Raw genomic sequence first — 27,966 nt, forward strand, 5'->3', positions numbered from 1 at the left:
GTACATTTACATTCATCATTGGGGACTTGTACCTTTACCCCTGATCACTTTTTAACCCTCCTTCTACTTACAACGTGTCTTGTCTGGATCTTGTAAAAGTTCCTAACTGGTCTCCTTGCTTTTAGTGTACAGTCTGGGATTTCATAATAAGAAACCAAATGCTCCTTGCAAGCACAAGGTCCCGAGTTCAATCCCCGGTACCAAAAAAAAAAAAGAAAAAGAAAAAAAAGAAACCAAATGCTGCTTCCGCTTGGCTCAAAACTCCCAGGGCTTCTCACTTCATTCAGAGTAAAAGCCACAGAAAATACCATAACTTGCAGGGCCCTCAGCAGTATGCTTCTGCTTCTACTTCTTCTTTGACTCCATGTGCTACTCTTCTGTCTCTCATTCATTCTTTTCCAGGCCGACTTCTCCCTTACAGTTCTTAGAGCACAAAAAGTATGCTCCCGCCTCAGGACTTTTGCTTTTGCCATTTCCCCTGCCGAGAAACCTCTTTCCCTAGGTGTCTGTATGAATCCTCGCCTCTTTCTAGTTGTTCAACACAGCCTGGTTACTGGTCTCTCCTTACATAAAGGCCTCCCATATCACCCTACTTAAAATTATAGCTTTCCATTTCTATTCCCTTTTCTTGTTTTATTTTTTCATATAGCATGTTCCTATGTGATAAGCTGTATATATATTGTTTATCTTGTTTATTGTCTCCTTCCACTAAAATATGACTCCATGAGGCCAGGGATTTAGTGTTTTGTTCACTGCTGTACTCCCTATGCTTAGAAGAATCCTTAGTGTACATTGACAGTAACTTTTGTGAATAAATGAATGAATTTTAGCATCCCACATAACAAGTCATTTGAGGAAAATAAAAGAAGATTGAAGTATGAGATATTTTTTACTCGTGGTGTAGAATATGTTTCCTGTAGCATGCATCATTTTTGTTTTTTCATTTTGGTTTTGATTTATTTTTGAAGTGGGGTCTTACCTAATGCTCCCCAGAGTCACCCCAAATTCCTGGGCTCAAGTGATCGTCCTGCCTCACTCTCTCAAATACCTGAGACCACAGGTGCTTGCTACTGCGCCATTCTGTAGCATGCTGTATTAATTTATTTTCTGAGTCACAGTGTATAGACTGTATATATCTAGTAGCTGTTGCATATTCTGTATGCCTCTGTCTCCGAAGTGTAAGGATGCTTCTAGTTCTCTTGCCAGTTAGTCCTGGTGTCCTCCAGAGGGAGCCCGAAGCCCAGCCTTGTCAGGACTCAGAGCCAGCCCTGTCCTGACTAGCAGAAGATCCTCTGTTGGACTGAATTAGTTTATGAAGATGGGGCACTAATATAGCACCACTGTTCGCTCTAACCTCCCTCCATGAGAGCTGCAATAAAAATGCAAGCTAGAAACTGGGCTTCCTTGGCTGAGTGACTCCAAAGCTGTGGGACATTTCAAATGGAGCCCTAGAATAGTTATTCACATCTCAGCAGCATTTCCTCTTGGGTGTTTCCCTTCAGTAATTTCCTTGGCTATTATTACACTGAACAGTGTTACTATAATGTTAATAGCATCGGATGCCTCATGAAAACAACCTTATGGAATAATTCTGCTATCAGTAGTCTTCCTTGGATTGTGGTTCTGTTTGGAAAGTCATTTCTTTTAATCTCTCTCTCTGGTTGTTTTTTTTGTTTTGTTTTGTTTTTTGATGTAGGGTATTGAACTCAGGACCTTGCACTTGCGAAGTAGGCATGCCACTGAGCTAAATCCCAGGCCCTAATTTTTCTCTTTCTCTAAGACAACCAAATGGTGGAATCAGAATATTTGTTGAAACTATACCTATAAACCCCTGATCCTTTCATTTTAGACAAAGTTTACTGAATGAACATTTCATTTTTGTTAAAAACCATAGAGTATAACAGAGTCCAGATTAGTATCAGATTGCCTGAGATAATAGGTAAATTCCTGAGTGGTTAGTGCCTGTACTACTTCTTTACTGGGGTGTGTGTGTGTGTGTGTGTGTGTGTGTGTGTGTGTGTGTTGCTTTGTTGCTTCAGTTTTCCCAGCTGGAAAAAGGATACGAGCATTGTTTATCTCATAGAAAAATTGTGAGGACTCACTGAGCAAGACTTAACACACATAGGGCATAGTGGGATTGTACTGGTGAAATTTAGCTGTTGGTAGGGCCACTAGACTCTCCTTCAAGAAAGCAGAATTGCATCTTCACTTTAGTTATTTTGTTTCTTGTCTCAGTTTATTCTGACTTTATTCCTGTGGGAATAAATTAAGTCTAGAGGTGCCCTTTATTCTTTCTGTATGCCCTGTGAGTTTCTGGGTGTACCTGTGCATTGGTTTCCATTTACTTAGACATGAAGTTGGTATGGATGATGAATACATTCATTATCTGCTCTGGATGTATAAACTATTTCAGTAAATACAAAAAAGAAACATGACATTTAGAGTTTCAAATGGGAATTATAAAATGTATCCCTTATTGTGGTTGAGAAGAAAATTAATCACTGGAGAACCAGTAGCAGTTTTTAGAGTTACACCCCACGTGGAAGGAGAGATACTGGTGCTGAGGTTATTTTTCCATCCTGGAAAAATTGAATCTAGACCAGCAGTTCCCAATTTGTATATTTTGAGGTTACCTTGGAGTTTTTCAGAATCTTTTTGCATTGGTGATGTTATATAAAGTGATACAGTAGATGTTGAGAGGATGAGTTACTGGTAAATTTAGGCAGATCCAAATTTTACGTAGGCTGAAGTTTTGTTGCTGTTGTTGTGGTTTTGTTTTGTTGTTTTTGATGTTGTTGTTGTTATTGTTGTTGTTGTTCGCAGTACTGGAAATTCAACCCAGGACCTTCACATTAAGCTATATCCCAAACCCTTTTTATTTTGAGACAGGGTCTCACAAAGTTGCTCAGAATAGGCTCAAACTTATAATCCTCCTGCCTCAGCCACCCAGAGTACTGGGATTGCAGGTATGAGCGACCGTGCCTGGCTGAAGCTTTCATAATGAGGGCTCCTTTTGAGAAAAAGAATATTACACTTCAAATGCAAAATTGCTAGGGCTGCTTCCACAGCCTAGAAGCAAGGGAGGGGCTACATTGCTTTCTTGGAAATATGTCTGTGCTGTTAGGTTTACTCTACTTGTGTCTCCATGGCCACCACAAGTCATTCACAGGAATGAATTATGGCAGTGACAGTGGCAATTGAAGTGGTGACTAAGTGGTCAGTGTTTGAAATCTTTTGGGTATGCATCTGTGGGATGATGTAGTAGTTCTGGCTCTAGTCCTTTCACCACATGGAGTTGTTATATACAGAAGGGAATATACCTGGGAGTTCAGTGGGTCATTCTGTGTGGCACTCATTTATTTTCATTTGGAAAAAGAAATATAGAATATAGTTACAGGATAAGGATCACCCTGCTGCATTTAGTAGCTAGAAAAATAAAATTAAAATTTGATCCATTAAATAACTGAGTCTGGCTTGTGTTCACTACAGTAACAAAACCTGTTTTTGATGAGCTCCAATTATCTCCTAATTGTCAGATTCATTGGCTGTCCTCAAATCCTTATTTTTCTGACCTTAATGTCAGTTTGACATTATGAATCATCTTTTCTTTCACTCTCATCTTTTTTTGTCGCATGTCATTTTCTTCTCACCTCCAAATGCTTCTCTGCTCTACTGATCATTTATCTACCCACCTGTTTCCCTGTTATCATACCAAAATCTCTGCTTTTCCCTCTTTCTTTGATAGAAGTATAATTTGACTATCACCTCTAAGGGAATTTGAGGGTAGCATCCTGTTTTGGTTTATGTCTTGATGTCTCTCCACAGCCTCATGTACTCATACGTGGGACTTTTTTTTACTCACAGCTGGGGATGTGATACTTATTAGTGACTTTGTCCACTGATGAATTTATAGCTAAATGTGATTTGGGAGGTAAAGCCTGGTTGGAGGAGGTGGGTCCCTGGGCGAGTGGACTGTAAGGGTCTATCTCGGTGATGGCACGCATGCTGCAGTGGGCACACAGCAGCTGAGCATTCAGATTTAACTGCCGTGGTGGCACTTTGCATTAAAGAAATGGGTGTTGGGCTGCAGTTTGGGAAGTTGGTCTCTAAAAGGTTCACCATCAGTGATCTATCTCCTTCCCTCCTCCCTTGGTCTCTCTCTGCTTCCTGGTGCTGCCATGAGCTGTCTGTCTCTCCTCTGCCAGGCCCCCTGCCATACTGCTCTGCCTTGGAGCCAGTGGTATATGGACTGAAACCTCTACAGACTGTGAGCCAAAATAAACCTCTTGTCCTTCAATATGTTGGTGTCAGGTGCTGTATCTCAGAAACAAGAAAGGAACTAAGACAGATCCCAGAATTTTGCAGTTCTAACACTGACATTTATTTGAAACCCCAGTGTCTACATGTTTGCTAAACACATCCATTTTATCTTTTTGCTGTTCTCCAAACTTACCATATCTAAACTGGATTAATTTCTCTCCAGACTTCGTTTTTAACTTTTCTGCTTTTTAAAAATGATACCATGGTTTCCCGTGACTTCAAACTTAGCATCAAATTGATGTTTTAGCCTCCGTGTATTGGTTGCCTTTTAGGCATCAGGCCTACTTGATTTATTCTTTATAGAACATTTTGATTTTCCTAAGTTGTATGAATTTTTCATATTTAAGCTTATATAGCCTCTCTTGCACGAGCTGGACTCTTGCCATGCAAAGTGATCTCTTTTTCCTGTAGATTCCAATATTTTTTATACTATGTCTTACATCCAGCTTTGTGGTACTAGTTACCTCTTAATTTATGTGTGTCCTCAACTAAACTGTCTAGCTCTAGGAAGATTAGAGTTGTTAATATCTTTATACCTTTACCACCCCACTCCCAATGTCTTTATACAATTATGTATCTTAATATGTACAAAACAATTAAAATCAAAGGATCTTGGTAGTTTAGAGACTTACTTGATGAATTAATGAATGATGTTAAAAATGATCAATAAGAATCTGAGGCATAGATATCACTGAGCAGGCTTGCCAGAGAAAGCTTGAGATGATACAGCTGCCATGCTGTAGTTCTTAAAAACTTCAGGACAAGCTGGGCATGCTGGTGCATGCCTGTAATCCCAGCACTCTGTCCCTAATGAACATAAAAGCAAAAATAAGATACTGGCAAATAGAATACAGCAAATCTTCAGGAAGATCACACACCACAACCAAGTAGGATTCATCCCAGGGATGCAAGGATGGTTCAGCACATGCAAATCAATAAATATAATACAGCACATTAGCAGAGCCAAAGACAAAAACCATCTTAGTAGATGCAGAAAAAGCACTTGACAAAATCCAACATCCATTTATGATGAAAACCCTACCGAAAATTGGAATAGATGGTCTTATCTCAATGTGACAAAAGCCATCTATAACAAACCAACAGCCAACATCATATTAAATGGACAAAAACTGAAAGCTTTCACTCTAATTATTATTATTTTTTTTTTTTGGTAGCAGGGATTGAACTCAGGCCTTGAGCTTGCGAGGCTGGCAGAGGAACCACTGAGCTAAATCCCCAGCCCAAAAGCTTTTACTCTAAAATCAGCAATGAGACAAGGATGTCCACTGACACCACTCTTGTTCAATATAGTTCTGGAAACACTAGCCAGAGCAATTAGACAAGAGAAAGAAATAAAAGGAATAAAGATAGGAAAGGAAGAAGTTAAACTATCATTTCCAGATGGCATGATACTCTACATAGAAGACCTCAAAACTTCCACCAAAAGACTTCTAGATTTAATAACCAAATTCAGTAGTGTAGCTGGATATAAAGCCAACACTCAAAAATCAATAGCATTCTGGGCTGTGGATTTAGCTCAGTGGTTCTGCCACCTGCCTAGCAAGCACAAGGTCCTGAGTTTGATCCCTGGTACAAAAAAAAAAAATCAATAACATTCCTACACACAAATAACAAACTCACTGAGAAAGAAATTAGGGAAACAACACCTTTCGCAATAGCACCCAAAAAATGAAATACCTAAGAATCAATCTAGCAAAGGAACGAAGAAAGTAAAAGAACTTTACATTGAAAATTATAGTACTCTGAAAAGGGAGATCGAAGAGGATATCAGAAAATGGAAAGATATCCCTTGTTCTTGGGTAGGAAGAACCAATATAGTGAAAATGGCCATACTTCCAAAATTGTTATACAGATTTAATGCAATCTCAATCAAAATACAAATAGCATATCTCACAGAATTAGAGACAACAATCCTAAAAGTCATTTGGAATTAGAAGAGACCAAAAATAGCAAAAGCAATTTTGGGTAACAAAGGTGAGGCAGGGGGCGTCACAGTCCCTGACTTGAATTTATACTACAAGGCTATTGTGATAAAAATAGCATGGTACTGGCAAGAAAGCATACCTGGCTGAGCATGGTGGCACATGCTTGTAATCTCACCAACAATAAAAATAAAAACCAAGAACAAAAAAGCTACCAGGTAGAGATCTCTTACACACACACACACACACACACACACACACTTCAATGTCTGCACTGAAGAAAAGCCAGTGTGTAGTGAGAAAGCAGGTATTTGCTACCAAATACTTTCTCTAGTGTGAGAAACTGAAAGTGTAAATAAGGACTAAAAGGTATAATAGATAATGTGAAATAGGAAGAAAAGGGGCAAAGGGGAAGAGGAAGTGGGAGGGGTGGGGAAAGGAAAGAAGGGAATGGAATTAATATGAGAAAATGAAAAAATGGAAACAAAGTCTTTGTAAATAGGGAGGGATGGCGGGGTTGAAGGGAGGGCAGGGGAAGGGGAAAAAATAAGAACCAAGAGATTATGTAAAGGTGCAAATTTCCAATGATGAATGTCATTATATTGTAGACCTACAATGTACCAATAAAATAAAAATTTTTAAAAAAGGAAAGCAGGTATTTGGAAGTCAGGAGAGCACTCACCAGACCCTGACCATGCTGACACCCTGATCTTGGATTCTCAGCCTCCAGAACTGTGAGGAAATAGATGTCTGTTGTTTAAGTCATCCAGTCTGTGCATTTGGTCATGGAAGCCCAAGCTTATTAAGATAAGATTTGAATAGTCCTTTTTTTCTCCAGGGAAGATACACAAATAACCAATAACCACTATATATATATCAGTCATCAGGGAATGCGCATCAAACCTAGATGAGAAACCATTTTACATTTTCTAAGATGGCTAGAATTAAGTCAGTTATAATAAGTATTAGTGGAGAAACATTCATGTACTGCTAGTGGGAATGTAAAATTATGCAAATGTTTTTGGAAAACAGTCTGGCAGTTCTTCAAATGATTAGATATAGAATTACTGTTTGACTTAGCAATTCCACTCATATATGCATATATATATATATATCTCCAAGAAATGAAAACACATACCGCAAAGTTGAACACAAATGTTTTTATATCAATATTATTCATCATAATCAAAAAGTGGAAACAAGGGCCAGAGATTTAGCTCAGTGGTTCCAGTGCCTGCCTCACAAGTGCAAGGTTCTGAGTTCAATCCCCAGTACCAAAAAAAAAACAAAAAAAACCTGAAGTGAAAAAGTAGAAACAAGCCAAATATCCATCAGTTAATGAATGGATAAACAAAATGTGCATATTTATGCAATGGAATATTATTTGTCCATAAAAAGGAGCAAGGTACTAATATGTGGTACAATATAGACAAACCTTGAAAATAGTATTCTAAGTGAAAGAAGCCAGTTACAAAGACTAAATATTATATGATTCATTTCACATGAAACGTCCAAGTAAGAGAAATTTATATGGACAGGAAATAAATCAGCGGTTTCTTAATCTATGGGTGTGATGTGTGTGCCAGGTTGGGGGATGGGAGAAGGGGAATAGGCAGATGTCGAGTGTTCCTTTTTTTTTTTTTCTTGAGACAGGGTCTCACTATGTAGTTCAGGCTGGCCTTGAACTCACTATGTAGCCCAGGCTGGCTTCAAACTCACAGTGATCCTCCTGCCTCAGCCTCCTGAGTGCTGGGATCACAGGTGTGCACCACCACACCCAGTGAGTGTTCCTTTTTGAAGTGATGTAAACATTCCCAAATTGACTGTGATAATAGCACATATATGTGAAAATACTGAAAACTATCAAATTTTACACTTTATATGGTATCTGAGTTAAAAAGCTCTTTTTAAAATGGCAAGAATTTACATTGGGGAAGAAAATCAGGATCAGAAAGACTCATTCTATCAGCAGGTGTCCTGGCACACACCTGTGATCCCACCACTAGTGAGGCTGAGGCAGAAGGATTCCCTTAAGTTTGAGGCCAGCCTACATAGTGAGTATGAGGCCAGCCTGAACTGCATAGTAAGACCTTGTCTAAACCCACCCCCCAAAAAGCAAAACAAAAACCCTCATTCTATAAAGAGGAACAAAGATAAATTCAACACTCTTTTTGTCAGAAACAATTCTAGCCAAAAAAACCCACAATGGTACTATAAATTTTTGAGAGGCAACTTTAAAACAGAATTCTATATCTAGGGAAAATCTTTCTTAAAAGTAAAAGTGGACTAGTTATGGTGACACACATCTGTAACTCCAGCACTCTGGGATTCCGAGATAGGAGGATCACAAGTTCAAGCCCAGCCCAACTCCCAGTACCATAAAAAAAGAAGTAAAAATGAAATAAATATATTTTAAAACAAAATAAAAGGTGGAAAGAATGTATTACCAGTACATTTGCACCTCAGAAAAACAGAAAAGGAGATTCTTCAGGCAGAAGGAACCTTATACTAGGTGGAAACTTGGGTTTCCACGAAGGAAAGAAGAGTAGCAGAATTTGTAAATATGTGGGTTATATGAAAGTATTTTTATTATTTTACATTGTGTTAGGGCTGGGAGTGTAGCTTAGTGGTAGAGTGCTTACCTAGCATTTGTGAGCCCCTGGGTTTGATTCCCAGCATTGCAAAACTAAAAAATTTAAGTTAACAAGTTAAGTAACAATGTGTGGCGGATTATGTTACATAAATATAGACAGAAGTTATAGCAGAAATGACAAAAAGGAACAGAGAGGGAAAGGCCTTTATATTACACATGAAGTGGTTTTAATACTGTCTGAACATAGGCTGTAATAAATTTAAACATGCATATTGGAAACTCTAAAAATAGCATTTAACCATAAGAAAAGCAAAGAAGTTTAGCTAATAGGCCAACAGTAGAGATAATATAGTATTCTATACACAGAAAGGCACCACGTGTAGAAAAAAGGAAGAAAAAACTGATATCCTTACTACGTAGATAATTACTTTAAATGTAAATAGTCCTGATATGCTAATTACAAGACCACGGATTGTCCAATTGAGGAAAAAAGCAATATCTAACTATATGCTACAAGAAACACATTTTAAACGTGAAGATGCAGGTTAACAGTATCATTAGAGAACTAGAGTGTATATTTATTAGACATAGATTCTTGCACAAGGAATACTAGGGATAAAATGAGATTTTGTAATGACAAAAGGGTCAATTCATCAAGAAAATGTAATAATTTAAGATGTTGATGAATTTAGTAACAGAGCTTTAAAAATTCATTAAGTGCCTAACTAATAGACAAAGCTGCAAATATAGTTGGAGATTTCAGGACTCTTCTCTACAAAAGTGATAAGACAAATAAACTCCCTAAGGACATAGGTGTTCTGAACATTATCAACTAAAATAAATTAATTGATACTTATCAAACACTATACCTAACAATGGCAGAATACACATTTTTTGAAATGCAAATGTGGCACTCACTAGAATAGACCATATGCTGAGCCATAAGGCAATCTCAGTACATTTGTAAGGATTGAAATCATGCAGAATATGTTCTCTGACCACAGTGAAATCAAATTAGAATTCAATGACAGTAAGATGTTTAGAAAATCTTCAAGTAATGCATAGTGGCGTATGTCTGTAATACCAGCACTGGAGAGGCTGAGGCAGGAGGATCGCCATGAGTACAAGGGTTACATAGTAAGTCTGAGGCCAGCCTGAACCACAAGAAACAAACAAACAAAAAGTCTTCAAATACCTGGAAATTAAAAAAACAATTTAAATAATCCATGTATCAAAGAAAAAATAACAAGGGAAGTTAGAAAATATTTTGAACTGAATAATAATGGAATACAACATATCAAAAGTTTGTTAGAATACAGCCAAAGCAATGCTTAGAGGGAGATTTATATTGTTGAATGCTTGTATTAGAAAAGAAGGGATTATTTCAATAATCTAAGACCCTAGAAGATAGAAAGAACAAATGAAGTAGCAGGAAAATAGAAGGAGACAATAAAGGTCAGAATTCAATGAAATAGAAAACACTAGAGAAAAAAATGTAACCGAACATTGGATCATTTGAAGAGTACACAAGACAAACTAGACTGGTCAGGAAACAGAGAAATACAGATTACCAATATCAAGACTAAAAGAGAGACTTAGCTAACCAGCAGACATTGAAATGAGAATAAAAATAATTTTCTGGGCCAGAGATTTAGCTCAGTGGTTCCGCTGGCCTACCTTGAAAGGCAAGGTCCCGAGTTCAATCCCCGGTACCAAAAAAACAAAACAAATTTTCTTATAATATACATGACATCTTAGATGATGTGCACAAGTTCCTTGAAAGATACAAATGATCAAAACTTACATAAGAAGAACTAAAAAACTTAGAATAGGCTCAGCCTAGAGAAGATCCACTGCTAGTTCACACTGGCGTGAAAGGTGATGAAGAAATCACCATTATTTTGAGTCACTGAGATTTGGGGATTGTTCCCACAGAATAATACAGCAAAGTTTAACTGATATCAAAAGTTTTACCTTACTATTTTATTCCCTGAAGATTTTGTGTACAATTGGATTTATTATTTATATGATAAGATCCATCAATGAAACTGGAATTTTCTTTGTGAGAGTCCCGTCTTATCCTCTCTTCTTCCCCTCCTGTTCCCTTTCCCTTTTCTCCCTCTCCCTCTACTTTTCCTTTCCTTTCCTTCTTTTTCTTTCCTCTCTTTCTTTTTCTTTCACTTTTCATGGATTGGTTTTATAATGAAGCATTCGTACATCCTCACAAGTTAGTTTCTGGACTGTAAGGTACGTGGTTCTTTTTCCTTCTCTTCTTGTGGCTGTTACACAAAGATGTTTGTAGGTTTTTTGTAAGTTCATTCTATTGCGTCTCTAAAGCTTGTGTTAATAACACACAAACTCCTATCAGATAAACTAGAATCCAAACATAATGATGACACTTTTGTGACTATAGCACTGCTGTTGACATGGCTCTGCTTATTCGTGCATGATTTTTAGAGCTTCTGGGGGAACTGTGAGTTCTGTCAGGAAGAAGAGAGAACAGAAAATAGTGTGGTCACATGGATGAAAGATCAGCTGAACTCGTGTGGTTAGCACAAAGCTAAGTTAGAAGGTGGGTGTATGCTGGCCTGAGCTGAGCATGCCACTATGTGATACCAGCTAGTGGTCCTGTGCTGTGTGGTTCCATGCTAGATTTTTGTTTGTTTGTTTGTTTGGTACCAGGGATCGAACTCTCGTCCTTCTGCTTGTGAGGCAGGCAGCGGAACCACTGAGCTAAATCCCCGGCCCTCCATGCTAGGTTTTCTGAAATGATAATCGAGAAAACTTCCGCATTCATCATTTCCCTAGTATTTCTGTCCTTTCAGATTGTCAAGATGTATCAAGATGTTTTGTGCCTAGATGGCTTGTCTCTCCTGGGGCATCACCATGCCTGGCGAATTTCTGATTCTTGATGGGTGCCTGTTCTAAGAGCTTTGAGGGGTGGGCCGGGGATTTAGCTCAGTGGTTTCACTGCCTGCTTTGGAAGTGCAAGGACCTGAGTTTGATCCCCGGTACCAAAAAAAAAAAAAAAGAAAAAGAAAACATAAGAGCTTTGAGGGGTGTGTGTTAACGTCCCATGGCTATTTCTATTTCTCCCTTCAATTTTATCAATTTCCTTATATACATTTGAGGCTATATTATTAGAAGCATAAAATTCAGAATTTTTGCATTTTCTCAGTGAGTCATACCTCTTCATTATGAGATATTTCTCCTATTAACTAATACTTCTTGCCCCAAAATCTATTTCATCTGTTATTAATATAGTTATACCGGTTTTCTTTTGTTTAGAGTTTATATGGTACATGTTTTTACTTACAATATCTCTGTACATATATTTATAGTCATAGAACAGTTCTTTTATAATCAAGGTGTGCTTAGAGCTTAAATATTTCAATGTAGTCTGACCATCTATGTCTTCCATTTGGAGTATTATTTGGCGGTCCTTTACATTTGATGTAGTTATTGATGTTTGGTTTGAAATTTACCATCTTACTATTTTCTTTCTTTTTTTTTCAGGTTTTTTTGTTGTTGTCCTTACCAGGGATTGAACTCGAGACCTTGTGCTGGTGAGGCAGGCATTTTTAGGTTTTTGGAGACAGGGTCTCCCTCTAATTCAAGCTGGCCTTGAACTTACTATGTAGCCCAGGCTGGCCTTGAACTCGCAGTGATCCTTCTGCCTCAGCCTCCCACGTGTGTGATTACAGGTGTGCACCACCATGCCTGCCCTAACTTTCTATCTGTTCCATGTTTTAAATTTTATATTCATTTATTTACAGAACTGGGGGTCGAATCCAGGCCCTTCACATTGAGCTACATGCCCCAACCCTTTTATTTTGAGACAAGGTCTCTCTAAATTGCCCAGGCTGGGCTTGAACTAGTGATTCTCCAGCTTCAGCCTCTCTTAGTGTTGGGATTACAGGCATGCGCCACCATGCCCAGCTTGTTCCATGTATTTTGTTTTCCTTTCATTCTCCTTTATTGCTTTCTTTTGGATTCACTGAACATTTTTTATTTTTAACTACTTATCTTTTATCAGTTTGTTAATTATAAACACTTTTATAATTCTCTGCATTTTATCACATACTTCTTTAACTTACTAGAATGTTTCTATTTTTATTTCTTAGCTGAAAAGGATCTTAGAATATTTTAACCCTATTTACTTCTCTCCCTACTTATGTGCTAGTGATGTCATGTATTTTAATTTTATACATGTTAACCCTACTATTCATTATTGTTTTAGAGAGTTAATATGGACAAATAGTTTGCAAATACCTTCCCTTATGCTGCAGATTATCTCTTCACTTTGGTGACTGTTTTGCTGTACAGAAGCTTTTTATTTTTCATTTTTTTGGTACCAGGGATCAAACTCGGGGCCTTGCGCTTGTGAGGCAGGAGGCAGCACCACTGAGCTAAATCCCTGGCAAAGAACTTACATTTTTTTTTTTCCAGTACCAGAGATTGAACACAGGACCTTGCTCTTGCAAGGCAGGAACAGTGCCACTGCGCTAAATCCCTGTCCCCAGAAGCTTTTTAATTAGATGGAATTTCATTTATCTATTTTTACTTTGGGCTCTTAGCCAAAAAAAAAAAAAAAAAAAAAAATCATTGCTTATGCTGATGTCCTGAAGTGTTCGGCCTATGTTTTCTTCAAGTAGTTTCATAGTTTTAGGGTTTACATCAAGGTCTTTGAGTTGGTTATTGTAATGGCAGGAGATAAAAATATAATTTACTTCTTCTGCATATGGATATACAATTTTTCTGACACTCTTTATTGAAGATACTATCCTTCCTCCAGTGTATGTTTTTGTTGTCTTTGTCAAAAATCAGTGTTATCTATTCTTCAACTCCATTCATTTGATATAAATGACAGGATTTCATTTTTCTTATACCTAAACTATATTCTTTTGTATTTATAGGAAACTTCTTTATTCATTCATCCTGAGGTGGGCACATAGGCTGATTCCATATCTTGGCTATTAAGAGTAGTGCTGCAAGAAACACAGGAGTGCTATTTATGATTTAGATCTAAAATATGCACCCCAAATCTCACTTTCAGAGGTGGGCCCTGGTCAGAAAAGTCGGGTCACTGGGAGCATGACTTGGAAGGCTATCTCCTTGTCCCTGGCTCCTTCCTTCTTTTGTTACTTCCTGCCCACCATGCCATTCTGCCTTGCCATTTCTGCCTTGGAGCTGCCGACCACAGACTGAATCCACTGAAACTGTGAGTCAAAATCAATCTATCCTCCTTTAAATTGTGGGTATCACATATCTTGTTCCAATAATGAGAAAATGACTAATATGGTGCCCCACCACCAAACAAAAAGAAGCAAAAAACTGTGGGAGTGCAGGTATCACCTTATGGGCTCATTTTATTCCCTTTAGAAATGTACCCCAAATTGGGAAAGCTGGATCACATGGTAGCTCTACTTTTAATTTTCTAGGCCACATCTATAGAAAATCATGGTTGTACTAATTTATACTTCCACCAACTATGTGTAAGAGTTCCATTGGTTTATATGTTGGTTTTTATGCCAATACCATGCTGTTTTGGTTGCTATAGTTTTGAGATCAGGGAGTTAAAGATTTTTAAATTGATATTAAAAATTCAGTTAAATGAGTTTTCCCCATTGTATTTATTCATGCAGCATCACCTAAAATAAGAGATAGAATATTCTACTTTCCTAGTACTAGTTTCAAGTTTTCTACTTACCTTCAGTGCAATTGCTTTCTGATATTTAACACCATAGTTTTACTTGTTCTTGGACTTCAGATACTTGAATCATATAAATATATCATAATATGTATACTTTTGTGTAATTTTTGGAGATTCAGCCATGGTTTACATTTAACAGTTATTTGTTACTTCATGTCGCTATCGCTATAAAAAATTTCTTTATCCATTCTCCAGGTGATACGAATTTGAAGTATTTTAATTATTATGATTAAGGCTGTATGTACTTTTTCAAATCTTTTTGTGGATATATACCTTCATTATTCTTAGGAGAATACTTAGAATTTCTGGATCATAAAGAAAATATATGTGTACTATTAGAAATTAACGGTCCTCTAAAGTGAGAGAATTGTTTACACTTCTGCCAGCAATGATCAAGAGTTCCAGTGGCTCGACAACCTTATAAACATTTGATATTATCAGTGTTTTTCATTTTATTTATTCTAGTGCACGTATAATGACATCATATATTGAAGCTTTATTTGCATTTTCCTGGTGAGTATTGATATTTAGTACCTTTTCATGTGCTTAGTGGCCATTCTATGTCTTTTTTAAGCATTTGATCAAACGCTTTGCACATTTTAAATTGAAATGGTTGGTTTTTTACTGAGAATTTTTGAAGGTTCTTGATATATTCAGGACACAAATCTTTTGTCACACGTATGTATTGTACATATTATCTCTCTTATATCTCAGTCGTGCTTTGGACATATCATCTCCCCAATCTGTGGTATATCAGTCTATTCATTTTCTTTTTTAAAAAAATTATTTGCTTTCAATTTATTTATTTGGGGTTTTTTTTGTTGTTTTCTTTTTTGCGGTACCAGAGATCGAACTTAGGACCTTGTGCTTGTGAGGCAGGCAGTGGCACCACTGAGCTAAATCCCCAACCCTCTATTCATTTTCTTAACAGTATTTTCTTTTTCAAATGTGGTTTACATATATAAAATGCACAGGTACTAACTTAGCTTCATAGATTGTGGCAATGAAATATTCTTACATAACCACCACCCAAAACAAAACATAGAACAATTACATCACCCCTTATCTTTCTTTTAGTCAGCGTTTCCTACCAGAGGCAACCAGTATTTGACTTCTTTTGCTTAAATTTTTTGTTGAACTTTATGTAGATGGAAACACATAGTGTATTTGTAAATGAACTCTTATAGCAGCTATTCTTTTGTAATTGGCTTATTTTACTCAATGGGTATTTCAGCAGGGGGGTACTGAACTGAGGACCTTGGGCTCGTGAGGCAGGCGTGGTGCCACTGAGCTAAATCCCTGGCCCAACTGGTTTTTTTTGTTTGTTTTGATGGTTCGGGGATTGAACCCAGGGCATCAGACATGCTAAGCAAGGGCTCTACCACTGAGCTACATTCCTAGCCCTTTCTTCAATTTTTATTTTGAGACAGGTTCTTGCTTAGTTGCATAGGCTATCTTCAAACTTCAGATCCACCTGCCTCGGCATACTGAGGAGCTGGCATTACACTTATCACTGTTTTTGTTTGTTTGTTTTTGTACTGAGGATCGAACTCAGGACCTTGTGCTTGTGAGGCAGGCAGAGAAACCAATGAGCTAAATCCCCGGCCCTTAACACTGTTTTTGAGATTCATCAGTACACTTATGTTCTATTGAACACATCTGGTGCTGAAGATCTCACTCTGAAGGAGAGCTTGCTCCCCAACTGATGAGTTAAGAATCTAGGAAGCCAACAGCCATTTCCACAGATGCCTGCCTTGTATCTCACTGATATCTACTGGGTCTGTGATACTGTTGTGGTTTTTTTGGAGGGGGTTGTTGTTATTGTTGTTGTTATTGTTTTTGACTCTGTTGTCCTGGTGTAAAGAAATTCTTTAACATATCTTTCTTCTTAACATCTCACTAGATGCTTATGCAGTCACTTGGTTTTTACCATATCAAGTAAGATAAATAATACTTGCTAACTAATATTACATGCTAAAAAATTGCTAATTTCTATAATCTTACCATTCTTGTTCTTTCTTGCAACTGAAGGATGAGAGGTGAGATAAAGAGTGAGGTAATGAGCAAGTGAGGTAATGTCCGTGTAAGTAAACTGGAACCCATAAAGTATTATGCAGAGATGGTCTTAATAGTACAAGCAGCCCTTGTCTTTCACCCACTTTAATTTTGTGCTAGCTGAATGCACAATTTCTCCTTTGTTTACTTTTCGTATATTTAGGCTCTTATCCATCGTTCGGAGCTGTTGCAATGTGGTACCCTCTGCCATGCCCACAGTGCAGTCTTGCTAGGGTTGATCTCACTGTTGGTACAGTGGGGTTTTTGTAACAATTTGAATACTTTTCATCCTTTTCTTGTAGTAATAATAATGAGAAGTGGAAAAATGAGGCTGCTGCTGAGTTTATCTTTTTTAATTAAAAAAAATTTAAAAAAACATTTTTACAGTGCTGGGGATTGGACCCAGAACTTTACGCCCATTTAAAAAACAAATTTTTTTTTTGAAATAGAATCTCACTAAGTTGACCAGGCTGACCTCACACTTGCAGCCCTCCTTCACAAGTAGCTGGGGTTACAGGCATGTGCCACCATGCCCAGCAAGGCTGCTGCTGACACTAATGAAGAGAAGCATCAGTCTCGCAACTGTGGTGTCATTAAGTCAAGCACGATCTTTCTCAGAGGTACCAAGAGCTATGCATTTTACCCTCATCCAAACTCCTATTAGTCACATGTCAGTCGACATCTATTCAGAATTTTAAAAAATGATTCACATCTGCAAATGCTAAAAATATATTGTTTGATACTGTGATTAAAATGTGAGCTATAGGGCCGGGGATGTAGCTCAGTGGTTCTACTCCCTGCCTCACAAGCACAAGGTGCTAAGTTTAATCCCCAGTACCAAAAAAATAAAATAAAATAAAATAAAATAAAATAAAATAAAATGTGAGCTATAACTAGGGATTTATGAAGTATTTAGCTTTCTGGAAATGAACTGTCCTTAATACATTTAAGCTTATTTTTTTACTTTTATACATTTAATTTTTAAATATGTTTCAGAAACACATTATGTTCAGAAACATGAAACTGGCTATAATTGAATAAAGCTTTCTCTCCTACAGTGACCCACAGAGCTAGAACTCTGGAGCTCAAGTGAGGAAACCAGCCTAGTCCCACCACAAGGTCACAGTGCTCAACCAGGGGGCGGGACAAAGGAGATGGACAGCCCTGCCTGACAGCAAGCCACTTCTCTTTCTCTGACAGCCCAGAGCAATCGTTTCATGTGAAGCCGCCTTGATGGCACGTGTCTGCTTCACATGGTCAAAGTATGCTGTCCAACTGCATTATAGCCTCTTGTGGTAGGCATCGTAGGTGTCATCTTTTGGTATTTGGGTGAGGCAGGAGTCTGAACAGTCACACTTGTAGTCTTGCTAACACTGAGAACCTGGCAGTGATTTAAAGCACCGTTTAGTACAAGAGAGATGACTCCTCCAGCAATTAGTATTGCCACATTTTTGTAGCTAAGTCCCAAGGTAGTCTTTCACTTCATGGCCTCGACTGCCTATGGATAGGATTAGAGGGTGCAGCAAAGATGTGTAGCCTTCACTATCTGTTCTACCTTGAATTATATGTGCATCAAGAATGCGCATCATAAGCTGGGTGTGGTGTTGCATACCTGTAATCCCAGCACTGGGAAGGCTGAGGCAGGAGAATCACTGAGAGTTCAAGGCCATCCTCAACCACATAGCAAAACCCTGACTCAAAACATCCAAAATAGGGCCAGGGATTTAGCTCAGTGGTTCCGCCGCCTGCCTCACAAGTGCAAGGACCCAAGTTCAATTCCCAGTACCAAAAAAAAAAATCCAAAATAAAAATATAAAAATGCAAATCATAACTGCATCATCAGGAAAGGAACTAGTGGTGATTTTAGCCCCCTACTATATTAATGCTTTATGTATTGGTTTTGGAAAAACTTTGTAAATGGATGAAATCATAGTTCGATGGTGTTTTTTGACTCTGATAGTGCCAATATCACTTTTCCCTTGATAGCATACTAAACTTAGGTATGTTCTATTATATTTTATTGCATTTTCTCTCAAGAGGAAAATTCTGCTTAATAATAGGGAAAATGGTACTGTAGAAGAGAATCGCAGGGAAACAAAATATAATAATGGTAATAATGAGCCACAGCTTTATTCAGTAAACATTGGTGAAATGTATTTGAGTTGCTGATGTACGTTTGTTAACCACATTATGTATGTCAGAGAATGAAGTTTTCTTCAAGGTATGTAGTACATGTCAGGGGTTCAGTAGTGCAAAGAAGATGTGTGTATAAGTAATTATAATGAAAGGCGAAAAGTATTAGGCTGAGAGAGAGGTATAAATGAGCTGAGACTGTGGCAGACTGGGCAACTAGAAATGCTTCATAGGGTGGTATCTTTGCTAGGTAGCTAGTTCTTAACAGATTGAAATTCGAGGTCTAAGAGGTGTCACAGATTGGATGTCTGCCATTTGCCAGAGACTGTGCTAGGCATTTTACGTGCCTAATCCAACGGAATCCTCACAGTAGTTCAATGAGAAGTGTACTATCAATTATCCTATTTTAGAACTGAGCGAACTCCTGGCAGATTAAGTGATTTTTCTCACAGTCACGCAGCAGTAAGTCACAGAGCCAGGATTCAGTCCAGTCAGACATGAAGGCACCTCTTAAAAACTGGGCTATACTGCTCTTCATTCTAGACGTGAATTCAGCAGTTCAGTGTTTGGAAAAGCACAGACTATGTTCTAAAAACACACACTAGCAATTGGCTGGAGAATAGTGTGTGCGGAGTGTAGAGAGCAGTGGGGAATAAGGTTGTTCCAGTAAGTTAAGGGCAGATCACAGAGAACTTTGAATACTTTGGTAAGAAATGAGAGCTTTTTGTGAGGTGATGGAAGCATTAAATGCCTATTGGTAAAGTGGCAGGACCAGATATGTGCTTTATTTAGGAGGACAACTCAGTGTGAAGGGGTGGGATAAGAGGCATAAAAACCAGTTAGGCAGCTATTCCAGTACTGGTGCATGAGTGAAAAGGCATGCATGTCTCCAAGAATATGTGATTTCCTCCTATAAACCTACTTGGGATTGTTTCATTGAAAAAAAAAAAAAACCTATCCTCTAAAGAACATAAAGTAGGAAATAATTATTACATGTATAAAATGTGCACTTATTTTATAATAGGGTTTGTTTTAGAGAATTTTTTGCCTGTGAATTTCAGGAACTTTATAAATTGATCTATGTTTATGTAATATTCTTTAAAGAAGCATTCACCAATCAATCATTGTACAAAGAAATATGGAGAATATGGATATATCCCTTAAAGCTAAAACCTCTTTCTTACATGACTCCATTTTTCTTCTCCACCTTATGAATGCCATTAACTGTATTATTACACATCAAATAAATTTCTAAAACAGTTCCAAAGAAACAGAAACCAGCACAGTCAGACAATGGAAAACCCTTACAGCCTGTTGCCTCTGGACCATGCTCTGAACTGACAAGTAGTTCCCTTACCCACTGTGGTGCTCACGTTCCTGAGACGTGTGTGTCACTAAGAAGCAATGTTTGGTACCATGACACTGGCTTATTATGTGGAGTTCACCCTTGTCCAAAGGAATTGCTCATGAGGAAGCAGGCTCTGTAGTTCTCCTTTTATGAGGGCTTTATCCCCGTCATTTCCTACCCTGAAATTTAGAACAAACAAGTAATGAAAATTAGGTTTGCTGTGAGATCTTATCACTCACCCCTGGGAGCTTAACAGCAAAACTAGAAACGTGTCTCATGTAACCCAGAGCAAATGGAAATTGCAGTACAGGTTGAACATCCCAATTCAAAAATCCAAAATCCAAAATGCTCAATTTCAGATTTTGAATTTTCAGATTAGGGATGTTTACACTATAGAGTCTATGCAAAAAATCCAAAATCTGAAAAAGTCTAATATCTGAAATACTTCTTGTCCCTAGAATTTCAGATAAGGGATTCTTAACCTACATTTTACATCTCTCCACTGGCCGACATTTTTCATTTGCTGCCTAAAACATGATCACCTGGATATTATGGAATCAATTCATTTTAAGTGTAGGAGGGATCATATTGAGATGAGTTTTATTTTTTAGAGGTACATATTAAATATTTATAATTTGGGCTGGGGATTTAGCTCAGTGGTTCCACCGCCTGCTTTGCAAGCTCAGGGTCCTGAGTTCAATCCCCAGCACCAAAAAAAAAAAGAACCAAAAAAAAATATTTATAATTGGAACTCTGAAGCGGGGCACTGTGGCTCACACCTGTAATCACAGCTATATGGAGACTAAAGCAGGCAGATCATAAATTCAAGCCAACCTGGGCAACTCTGTCTCAAAATTAAATAAAGAAGGTTGGGGATGTAGCTCAGTGGAAGAGTGCCCACTTGCCTGAGGCTCTGGGTTCAATCCCCAGTACTGGAAAAAACAAAAAGAAATGAAAAAGGAAGAGGGAGCAAAATTAATTGTGATGCCTGGGATTTGCTTCAAAATAGCACAGGATATGGGGCCGGGGATTTAGCTCAGTGGTTCCGGTGCCTGCCTCGCAAGTGCAAGGTCCCGAGTTTGATCCCCAGTACCAAAAAAAAAAAAAAAAAAGCACAGGATAAAGAAGGAAGTTGGTGCAGATGCATATAAAATAATAATGGCCATGAGGTGATGGTTGGTGCAGCTGGATAATGAGGATGTGAGGGATCATTACACTATTCGCTACATAAATGAGTAAATAATTATTAGCTTTTCAAAAGGCCTACTTTTGTATATATTTGAAGTTATATGTGTTGTACATGTGTAATTATACCTGTATACCTATACATATTATGTGTGTTTGAAAATATACGTAATTGAAAAAATGATCGCACTCTAGAGAGAGGACAGAATTTTCAGTGTTTGGATTTTGAATTGAATATTAGCTGTTAAAAAACTAATGAATTGTTCCTTTAAAAATGTTCATGCCCATTAATTTGTTAACATGTAGTATATTTTTCAGTACATGAACTGCTCTAAGCCTACACTAATTCTGTAGACATGTGATTAGTTGTGTAAGCATTTGCCTGTGCCTTTTATCTGTTTTCTTAGAGTATTTTCACTCCTGGTGTGTCTTTTCCATTAGATTATTAAACTCATCACCTAACCAGCCCCTCACTCTATGTTCTGGAGAACTATGATCTCTCAGGGATTATAAAATAAAATTTTAAGGACAAGATAAGAGATAAGTGTACACATTTTTTTTCAAAGCCTAGCAAGGGATAGTGATTGTATAAAGGTTGGTTTAGGTGTCAGAGACATCTGAGCTCATTCAGACATGGGCAGCCCTTCTTCCCGACGCTAGGGGAAAATGCATATTTTTTCTTCCTGTAAAACAGAAATAATATAGTGTCAGAGTGAAAAGGGGAGAAGAGGGAACTAGGGATGAAAATGGCAGCCACATCTCCACTGACACAGTCAGTCCCAAGTGGTGAGGACCGTAGATCAATTCCCAGGAGACTGCCCCCCTCTCTGGGGCTGGCTTCAACACAGCTCCAGTTCTTCTGAGTGGGTTAGTGCCGCCAGAAGTCTTCTGCAGCAGCTGCAGCCTCCTTTCTTCCGTTAGCATAAAGGTGTAGAAAACTGTATTGCTAAGAAAGGTCAAGGCATTATTTTAAAGGTGATCCAAATCCCTGAATGTTCAGAGACTTCTCAAGGTCATATAGTTATACAGCAAGGCTCTCTCTAGTAGCCACATCTGCTCAGCATTTCTGTACTATCAGCCACCTCCCTCCCTCTTGAGTCCTAGAGCTATACTTTGGGGCTTTTGGGAAGGATTTATGGTCAAGGAGAATCAAAAGTTAACAGAGTGCTCCATTGGAGAATTGTAATCTCTAGTTTTGGCTTTCCGAAGGAAGTTTAGGGAAGATGGCTTATCTCATAAGGAAGCTGCTAAAGTGACTGACTGAGGAGTGATGTTTAGTCAGTCCTCTCTGGCTCTATGCTGAAACTGAACTATGCTCGTGGGAAGGAAATAAAGCCGGAAGTAAAGCAGATTCATTTCTTAAGGAGCCTGGTATGCAGAAATGAGATTTCCTGGCTGTTGGCTGAGGCAACAGTGTGAAACTTTCTCATTCAAGGGCTTAGTGCCAGTGGAGCAGTGCAGGGGAGCTGCTGGGCTTTGGGATGGACCTGTCCACCTGTGTACTCTGAGGAGCTCATGGGAACTGCAGTGAGGTCAGGTCTTCCCCTTTGGGCATTGTTCAACACCTCTGGGCAGTTTTCTGTAGTAATAACCTTTTACAGTCATTCTGAATGGATAATTGGCCATTTTGGCTTGCCTACAATAGGTAAGACTTACTTGATTAATTGAAAGTTTAATCTACTAAGTGGACATTAACATTTGAAATTCTGCCTCCCAGGGCCCACTAAAAGTGGTTAAGAAAATTAATAGTAAACAGGAGGTCTCAGGAGGCTACCATCTCATGCTTTTTGAGCTCTCGGAATCCTTGGAAGGCTCTCCGGCCTCCTTATTCTCCTCAGGAATAGGCACTTTTTCAATTGTTAAGAAAAAAAAGCTTGTAGGTGCAAGATCTAGACACCCCCTGAAGTGTTACTGGGTTTACAAGGAGCCCTGGGTTTTCCCTGATTTCAGACAGGCAAGCCTCCAGTCTGCAGTATGCAAGTTCCCTATTCCGCTCCTTGACAGACTCCAGAAATGACCTGACATTCCCACTCTGTGTCCACTGCCAAGTTCAGCCTGTGTTTCTCTTTGTCAAGTACTTCCTTGGCACCCAATTTAAATCTCCCTTGCCTTGTTTTGGGCCCATTTCTTCTTACAAGGCTTTTTTTCTTCTTTTTTTTTTTATGGTACCAGGGATCGAACTTGGGACTTTGCACTTGGGAGGCAAGCTGCAGAACCACTGAGCTAACTCCCCGGCCCCCATTTCTTCTTGATTAGTCATCTGGTGGCACAATGACTCCTTGATTATTGTTAAGTAATAATAACATGCTCCTTGAATTTTTAAATGAGCTTTGAGTCTCTCAGAAGATTCTTTTAAATCCAACAAATAAATACATAAATTAACAAACATGGCTTACTTTTCTTTTTTTCCCCGGTACTGGAGATCGAACTCAGGACCTTGAGCTTTTGAAGCAGGCATGGCGCCACTGAGCTACATCCCACGACCTGGCTTACTTTCTTTAGACTTAGAATCAAGCAGAGGAGGAGTCAGGAAGAATGGCTTGAGTATCCATTCCAAATCTGAGACCTTGAAGGGAGCTATAGGAGCCAGTTCTGATATACATTGTTCCAGGAGCCTGGACTCGCACTGCAAGGAGAGATGCCACTGTAGATTTACACACAGGAGAGGCCAACATGGTCCTTTTGAAAGGGAACATGAACAAGCCAGGGATGTGAGCTGGTGACCTGCAGGATACAGGGATGGGGTCTAACCAACAGACCTTCAGGAACAGACAGGTTCCAGGCCTTCCTGGGGTGATGCATTTCTAGGAGGAAGGGTGGAAGGATATAAATACGAGCTGCAGGGCTTCAAGAAGGGTGAGTCAGACCTCACCGGGCAGGGGATGTCCTTGTCTTTCATAGACCAGATGCGTTTCTAGGAGGAAGGGTGGAAGGATATAAATACGAGCTGCAGGCCTTCAAGAAGGGTGAGTCAGACCTCACCGGGCAGGGGATGTCCTTGTCTTTCATAGACCAGCCAGATCACTGGTGAATCTCAGTGTGTGTGGCCATCTCCAGATTTTAACCTATCCTCTTCTTTCTGAATATGAAGTGTGAAGTGTGTGTTACGGTTGTGTCACAGCCCACTGAGCACTAAACAGTGTCTGGATCTTGATTGTTTATGAACACACTGAGTTGTTCTTTTCCTCCTCTGTTCCTTTGCGTTGTTTTCCAAAGCCCAACTCCTGCTTCCTTTCGATGACCACATGATAATGTTAATGACTAGGGTGTGCAGTGTGGCTCACTCCTGTCTATACTGGGCTGTTACCGAGGCTTATTATAAGTACTGGAGTGTGGTTCTCAATTCACAAACACAAGCTAGTAATATAGTAATAGTTGGACTTCTGGAATCATCTTTCGGTAATCTGCTGAAAACCTCATTGATTTTTTTTCCCAGAAAAGTCATAAATTGAGTCTTGTCCCCTTGTAGAAGTTCTCATTATAATTGTTTTCATTTGACCAATCAGAAAACATCAGCATGAGAATAATACTTTCTTTATAGCTTAGCTGTTTCACTTGTAGTTATTTCAAGAGGGCCTAAGTGTACTGTATGGTCACTGAGGATCTCTGATGGATTTTAAACCTGACCAGTTTTAAAAAGATATCCTGGATGGTTGACTCCAGGCCTGTCCTGATGTTCTTGAGTGGGAACTGTCCTTATCTGTGATGCTCATCAAGGGGAATGGCAGGGTGGCTCATGGCTAGATCTCTAGCACTTGCAGCAAAGATGTTTGAAGCCACTGCCCTGTGAATGAAGCCAGCTATTTTGCCTGTGTCCACACAAGACAGGAAAGTGGCATTAAAGGAAAAGATGTTTCTCTGTCATTTCCAAGATGGAATGAGCACGCACAATAGCTGGGTCACGCCGGCACAGCTGCTCTACTATCCATGTGTTCTCCTCACACCTGACTCCCCGGTGCCTGTGGGCTCATAACTATGCCAGGGTGTCTCCTCAAACTGTGTCAGCCCATGTTTGAAATGCTCGAGCAGTGTGGCACTGCTTGCTCGAAGTAGCATTTATCCTATGATGAGATTTCTGTATGCAGTCCATACCCTCCATTTCCAGGTGAGAAGTTGCAAACAAGAGAAATGGTGTGAGTGAGAGTGAAGGAATGTTTGTTTGCAGTTATATACATTGTGCCCTGTACATGGCTTCACTCAAGACAGGAAGTGAGGGCGAAACCCCAGCCTGAGTTTCACTTTGCCAGGCCTTGTCTTTACTGTGGGGTTGCATCCTCTCTCAGAGGAAGAGGTGCCTTCCATAAGGCCAGCATATGGATGAGACCTTACCCAAGGAGATTCCTACCTAGGTCTAATTGGGGTCACTCACAAGACCGCCCAGGTCAGCCTGCTTCAGGGAAGGGAAGTTGGAGGCATTTAGGGTGCCCATGACTGGAAAAACAGGTGCCAGTTGTGCTGGGTACATAATAGGGATACTCTGCCGCAGTCAGAATGATGGACTAGATGTGCACGTAGCAACATTGATTAGGTATAAAAACAGAATGAAGAGTGAAAAAGGAAGGCCCAGAATGAGATATGTAACACCATACTATTGATGTAAATTAAAATACATGTAAACCAAGCAGTCTACTTCATATGAACACAAGAAATATAATTCAATATATTAGAGTGGTTACCTATGGGGGAAGGACAAGAGGGAGGAATGGAAAAACATGCACACATTTGTTAATGGTTTATATCTAGATGTCCCCCAAGAGCCTCATGTGCTCATAGGTGGGACTTTTGGAAGAGGATTGGAACACGGGAGGGCTATGGTAACCAGCGGTTAGGAGGTGGGGCTGGGTGGGGGAGGCAGGTCGCTGGGGGAGTGACCTACAGTAGAAGGGTATGTCTTCCACTCTGGCTCCTCCCTTTGTTCTCTGCTTCCTGGCTGTCATGACATGAGCAGCCTCCCTCCACCAGAACCTCCTACTATGCTGCTAGGACTAGGACTGCAGCTTCTCAAATGTGAGTCAAATAAACCTCTCCTCCTTTAAGCTGCGGTGTCAGGTATTATGTCCCAGTGATGAGGAAAGTGACTAAGACAACATGTGTATACAGAACAAAAGAGGGGTCTTGTGTGGGCTGATTATAGTATAATGTGCCATGAACTGAAAAGTGTGATTAATGCTTTATATCCTAGGCTTAGTGAGTTAAAAATCCTAGGACATGCCATTTGACACTCTCCTTCACCCTGCTGTTGATCACCAGTATGGCTTTGGCAGCCTGATCACAGCATTTTAATAATCTCACTGATAGAAATGTAAATCTGCCTTTATCAAACTCAGGGATTTATGAGGCTATCCTGCTTTTTAATATACTTGGAATTACTATGCTTTATTTATATTATTTTTCAGAGAGAGAAAGAGAGATAAGCATTTACTCTCCTGGGGATTTAACCCAAATATGAAAAAGCTATGTTAATGATAAGTGACAGAGAGAGAGAGAGAGAGAGAGAGAGAGAGAGACTTAAATCTTTTTGGCCTGGTTTCCTAGAAATTGTGTGTCTACATTTTGCATCCAGCCAAGGCTGGCAGTAGATGGATTAGAGTGGACCCTTGAACTTTGGAACATATCTCAGCTTCTTTGAAGATAGGTCTAGAACATTCAAGATCAATCTAATAAAAAAAATGCACCATTACCTACACTGTTTAAACATAATATTTGAGTAAGCTAGTGCCATGTTTTTGATACTCTGAGATATTTCTTCGCTAACTTGGGTGCATCTTAAACTAAAACAAGGCCTAACACTCTCCAAAATAGCATGTGCTCAGTAGATGCCCAATAAGTGTAAGTTAGATGAGTGACCTGTTACATCCCACTAGGTACCTCTTGCCCATATGCTATCTTAGGTGTATTAGAATAGTTGCTCTTTCATCCTGCAGATGTAGCCCCACTCTAAGATACAGCTATCCACAGTACAATGTCCAATGTGGGGTATGGCCTTGCAAACAAACTCCTTCCTCTCTCTCTTCCGCCAGGTTTCCGCCATTTGCAACATCTTTCCTGGTTGGTCCAGGAAAGGCAGGCTTGATTGACTGTCCTAATCTCCAAGTGGGTCATCCCACTTGCTCTTCTAGAACCTGGCTACTCTAAAGGTAGAGTCCCTTGGAGCTGGGTGGGTTTGGAATAACTAATACCCAACGGAGAACAGCAAAAGTGACACTCTGATTTCCGAGGTTAGATCATAGAAAGAAAGTGACATACCATAGGGGCCAGGGATTTAGCTCAGTGGTTCCGCCACCTGCCTCGTAAGGGCAAGGTCCCAAGTTCAATTCCCAGTACCAAAAAAAAAAAAAAAAGAAAGAAAGAAAGAAAGTGACATAGCATCCGCCTTGTTGACTGGAGCTCTTGCATTTGCAGCTCTCAGGTGCATGTAAGATGTTGAGGGCTGTGGCTGTGGCTCAGTGATGTATGTCTAGCATATATGAGCCTCTGGGTTCCATCCCCAGCACCTACTACAGAAAAGAAAAGAAAAGTCTGACTATCCTGAGATTGCCATGCTGTGAAAGAAAATAGAAAAAGAGGAACTGTTAAAAATTAAAATTAAATAATTATAAACTAAAAGTGACTAAAACGATAAAGTAAAATTATTATTAACTCATGGTGCATGAATTTTAGCTATGAGGTATATCAA

At 39.1% G+C, this 27,966-nt stretch overlaps 1 long non-coding RNA gene across 4 annotated transcripts in view; it reads left to right on the forward strand.

Annotated features, from left to right (window-relative positions):
* The first annotated feature begins 3,477 nt into the window (after positions 1-3,477).
* The window catches only part of LOC110345087 (uncharacterized), a 30,737-nt gene continuing 6,248 nt past the window's right edge, over positions 3,478-27,966 (forward strand). The window contains exons 1-2 of one of the 4 annotated variants that reach the window (XR_015444855.1): positions 3,478-26,297; positions 27,311-27,427. This is a non-coding gene — a long non-coding RNA (uncharacterized LOC110345087). Of the gene's footprint in view, positions 27,428-27,966 lie in introns of all 4 variants that reach the window. The other 3 variants (XR_015444854.1, XR_015444856.1, XR_002388154.2) reach the window with 3 other exon arrangements.

Source organism: Heterocephalus glaber, unplaced genomic scaffold, assembly GCF_053883595.1.
Source record: "Heterocephalus glaber isolate CG9 unplaced genomic scaffold, H.glaber_assembly_v1.0 deba00001606, whole genome shotgun sequence".
Classification (NCBI taxonomy): domain Eukaryota; kingdom Metazoa; phylum Chordata; class Mammalia; order Rodentia; family Bathyergidae; genus Heterocephalus; species Heterocephalus glaber.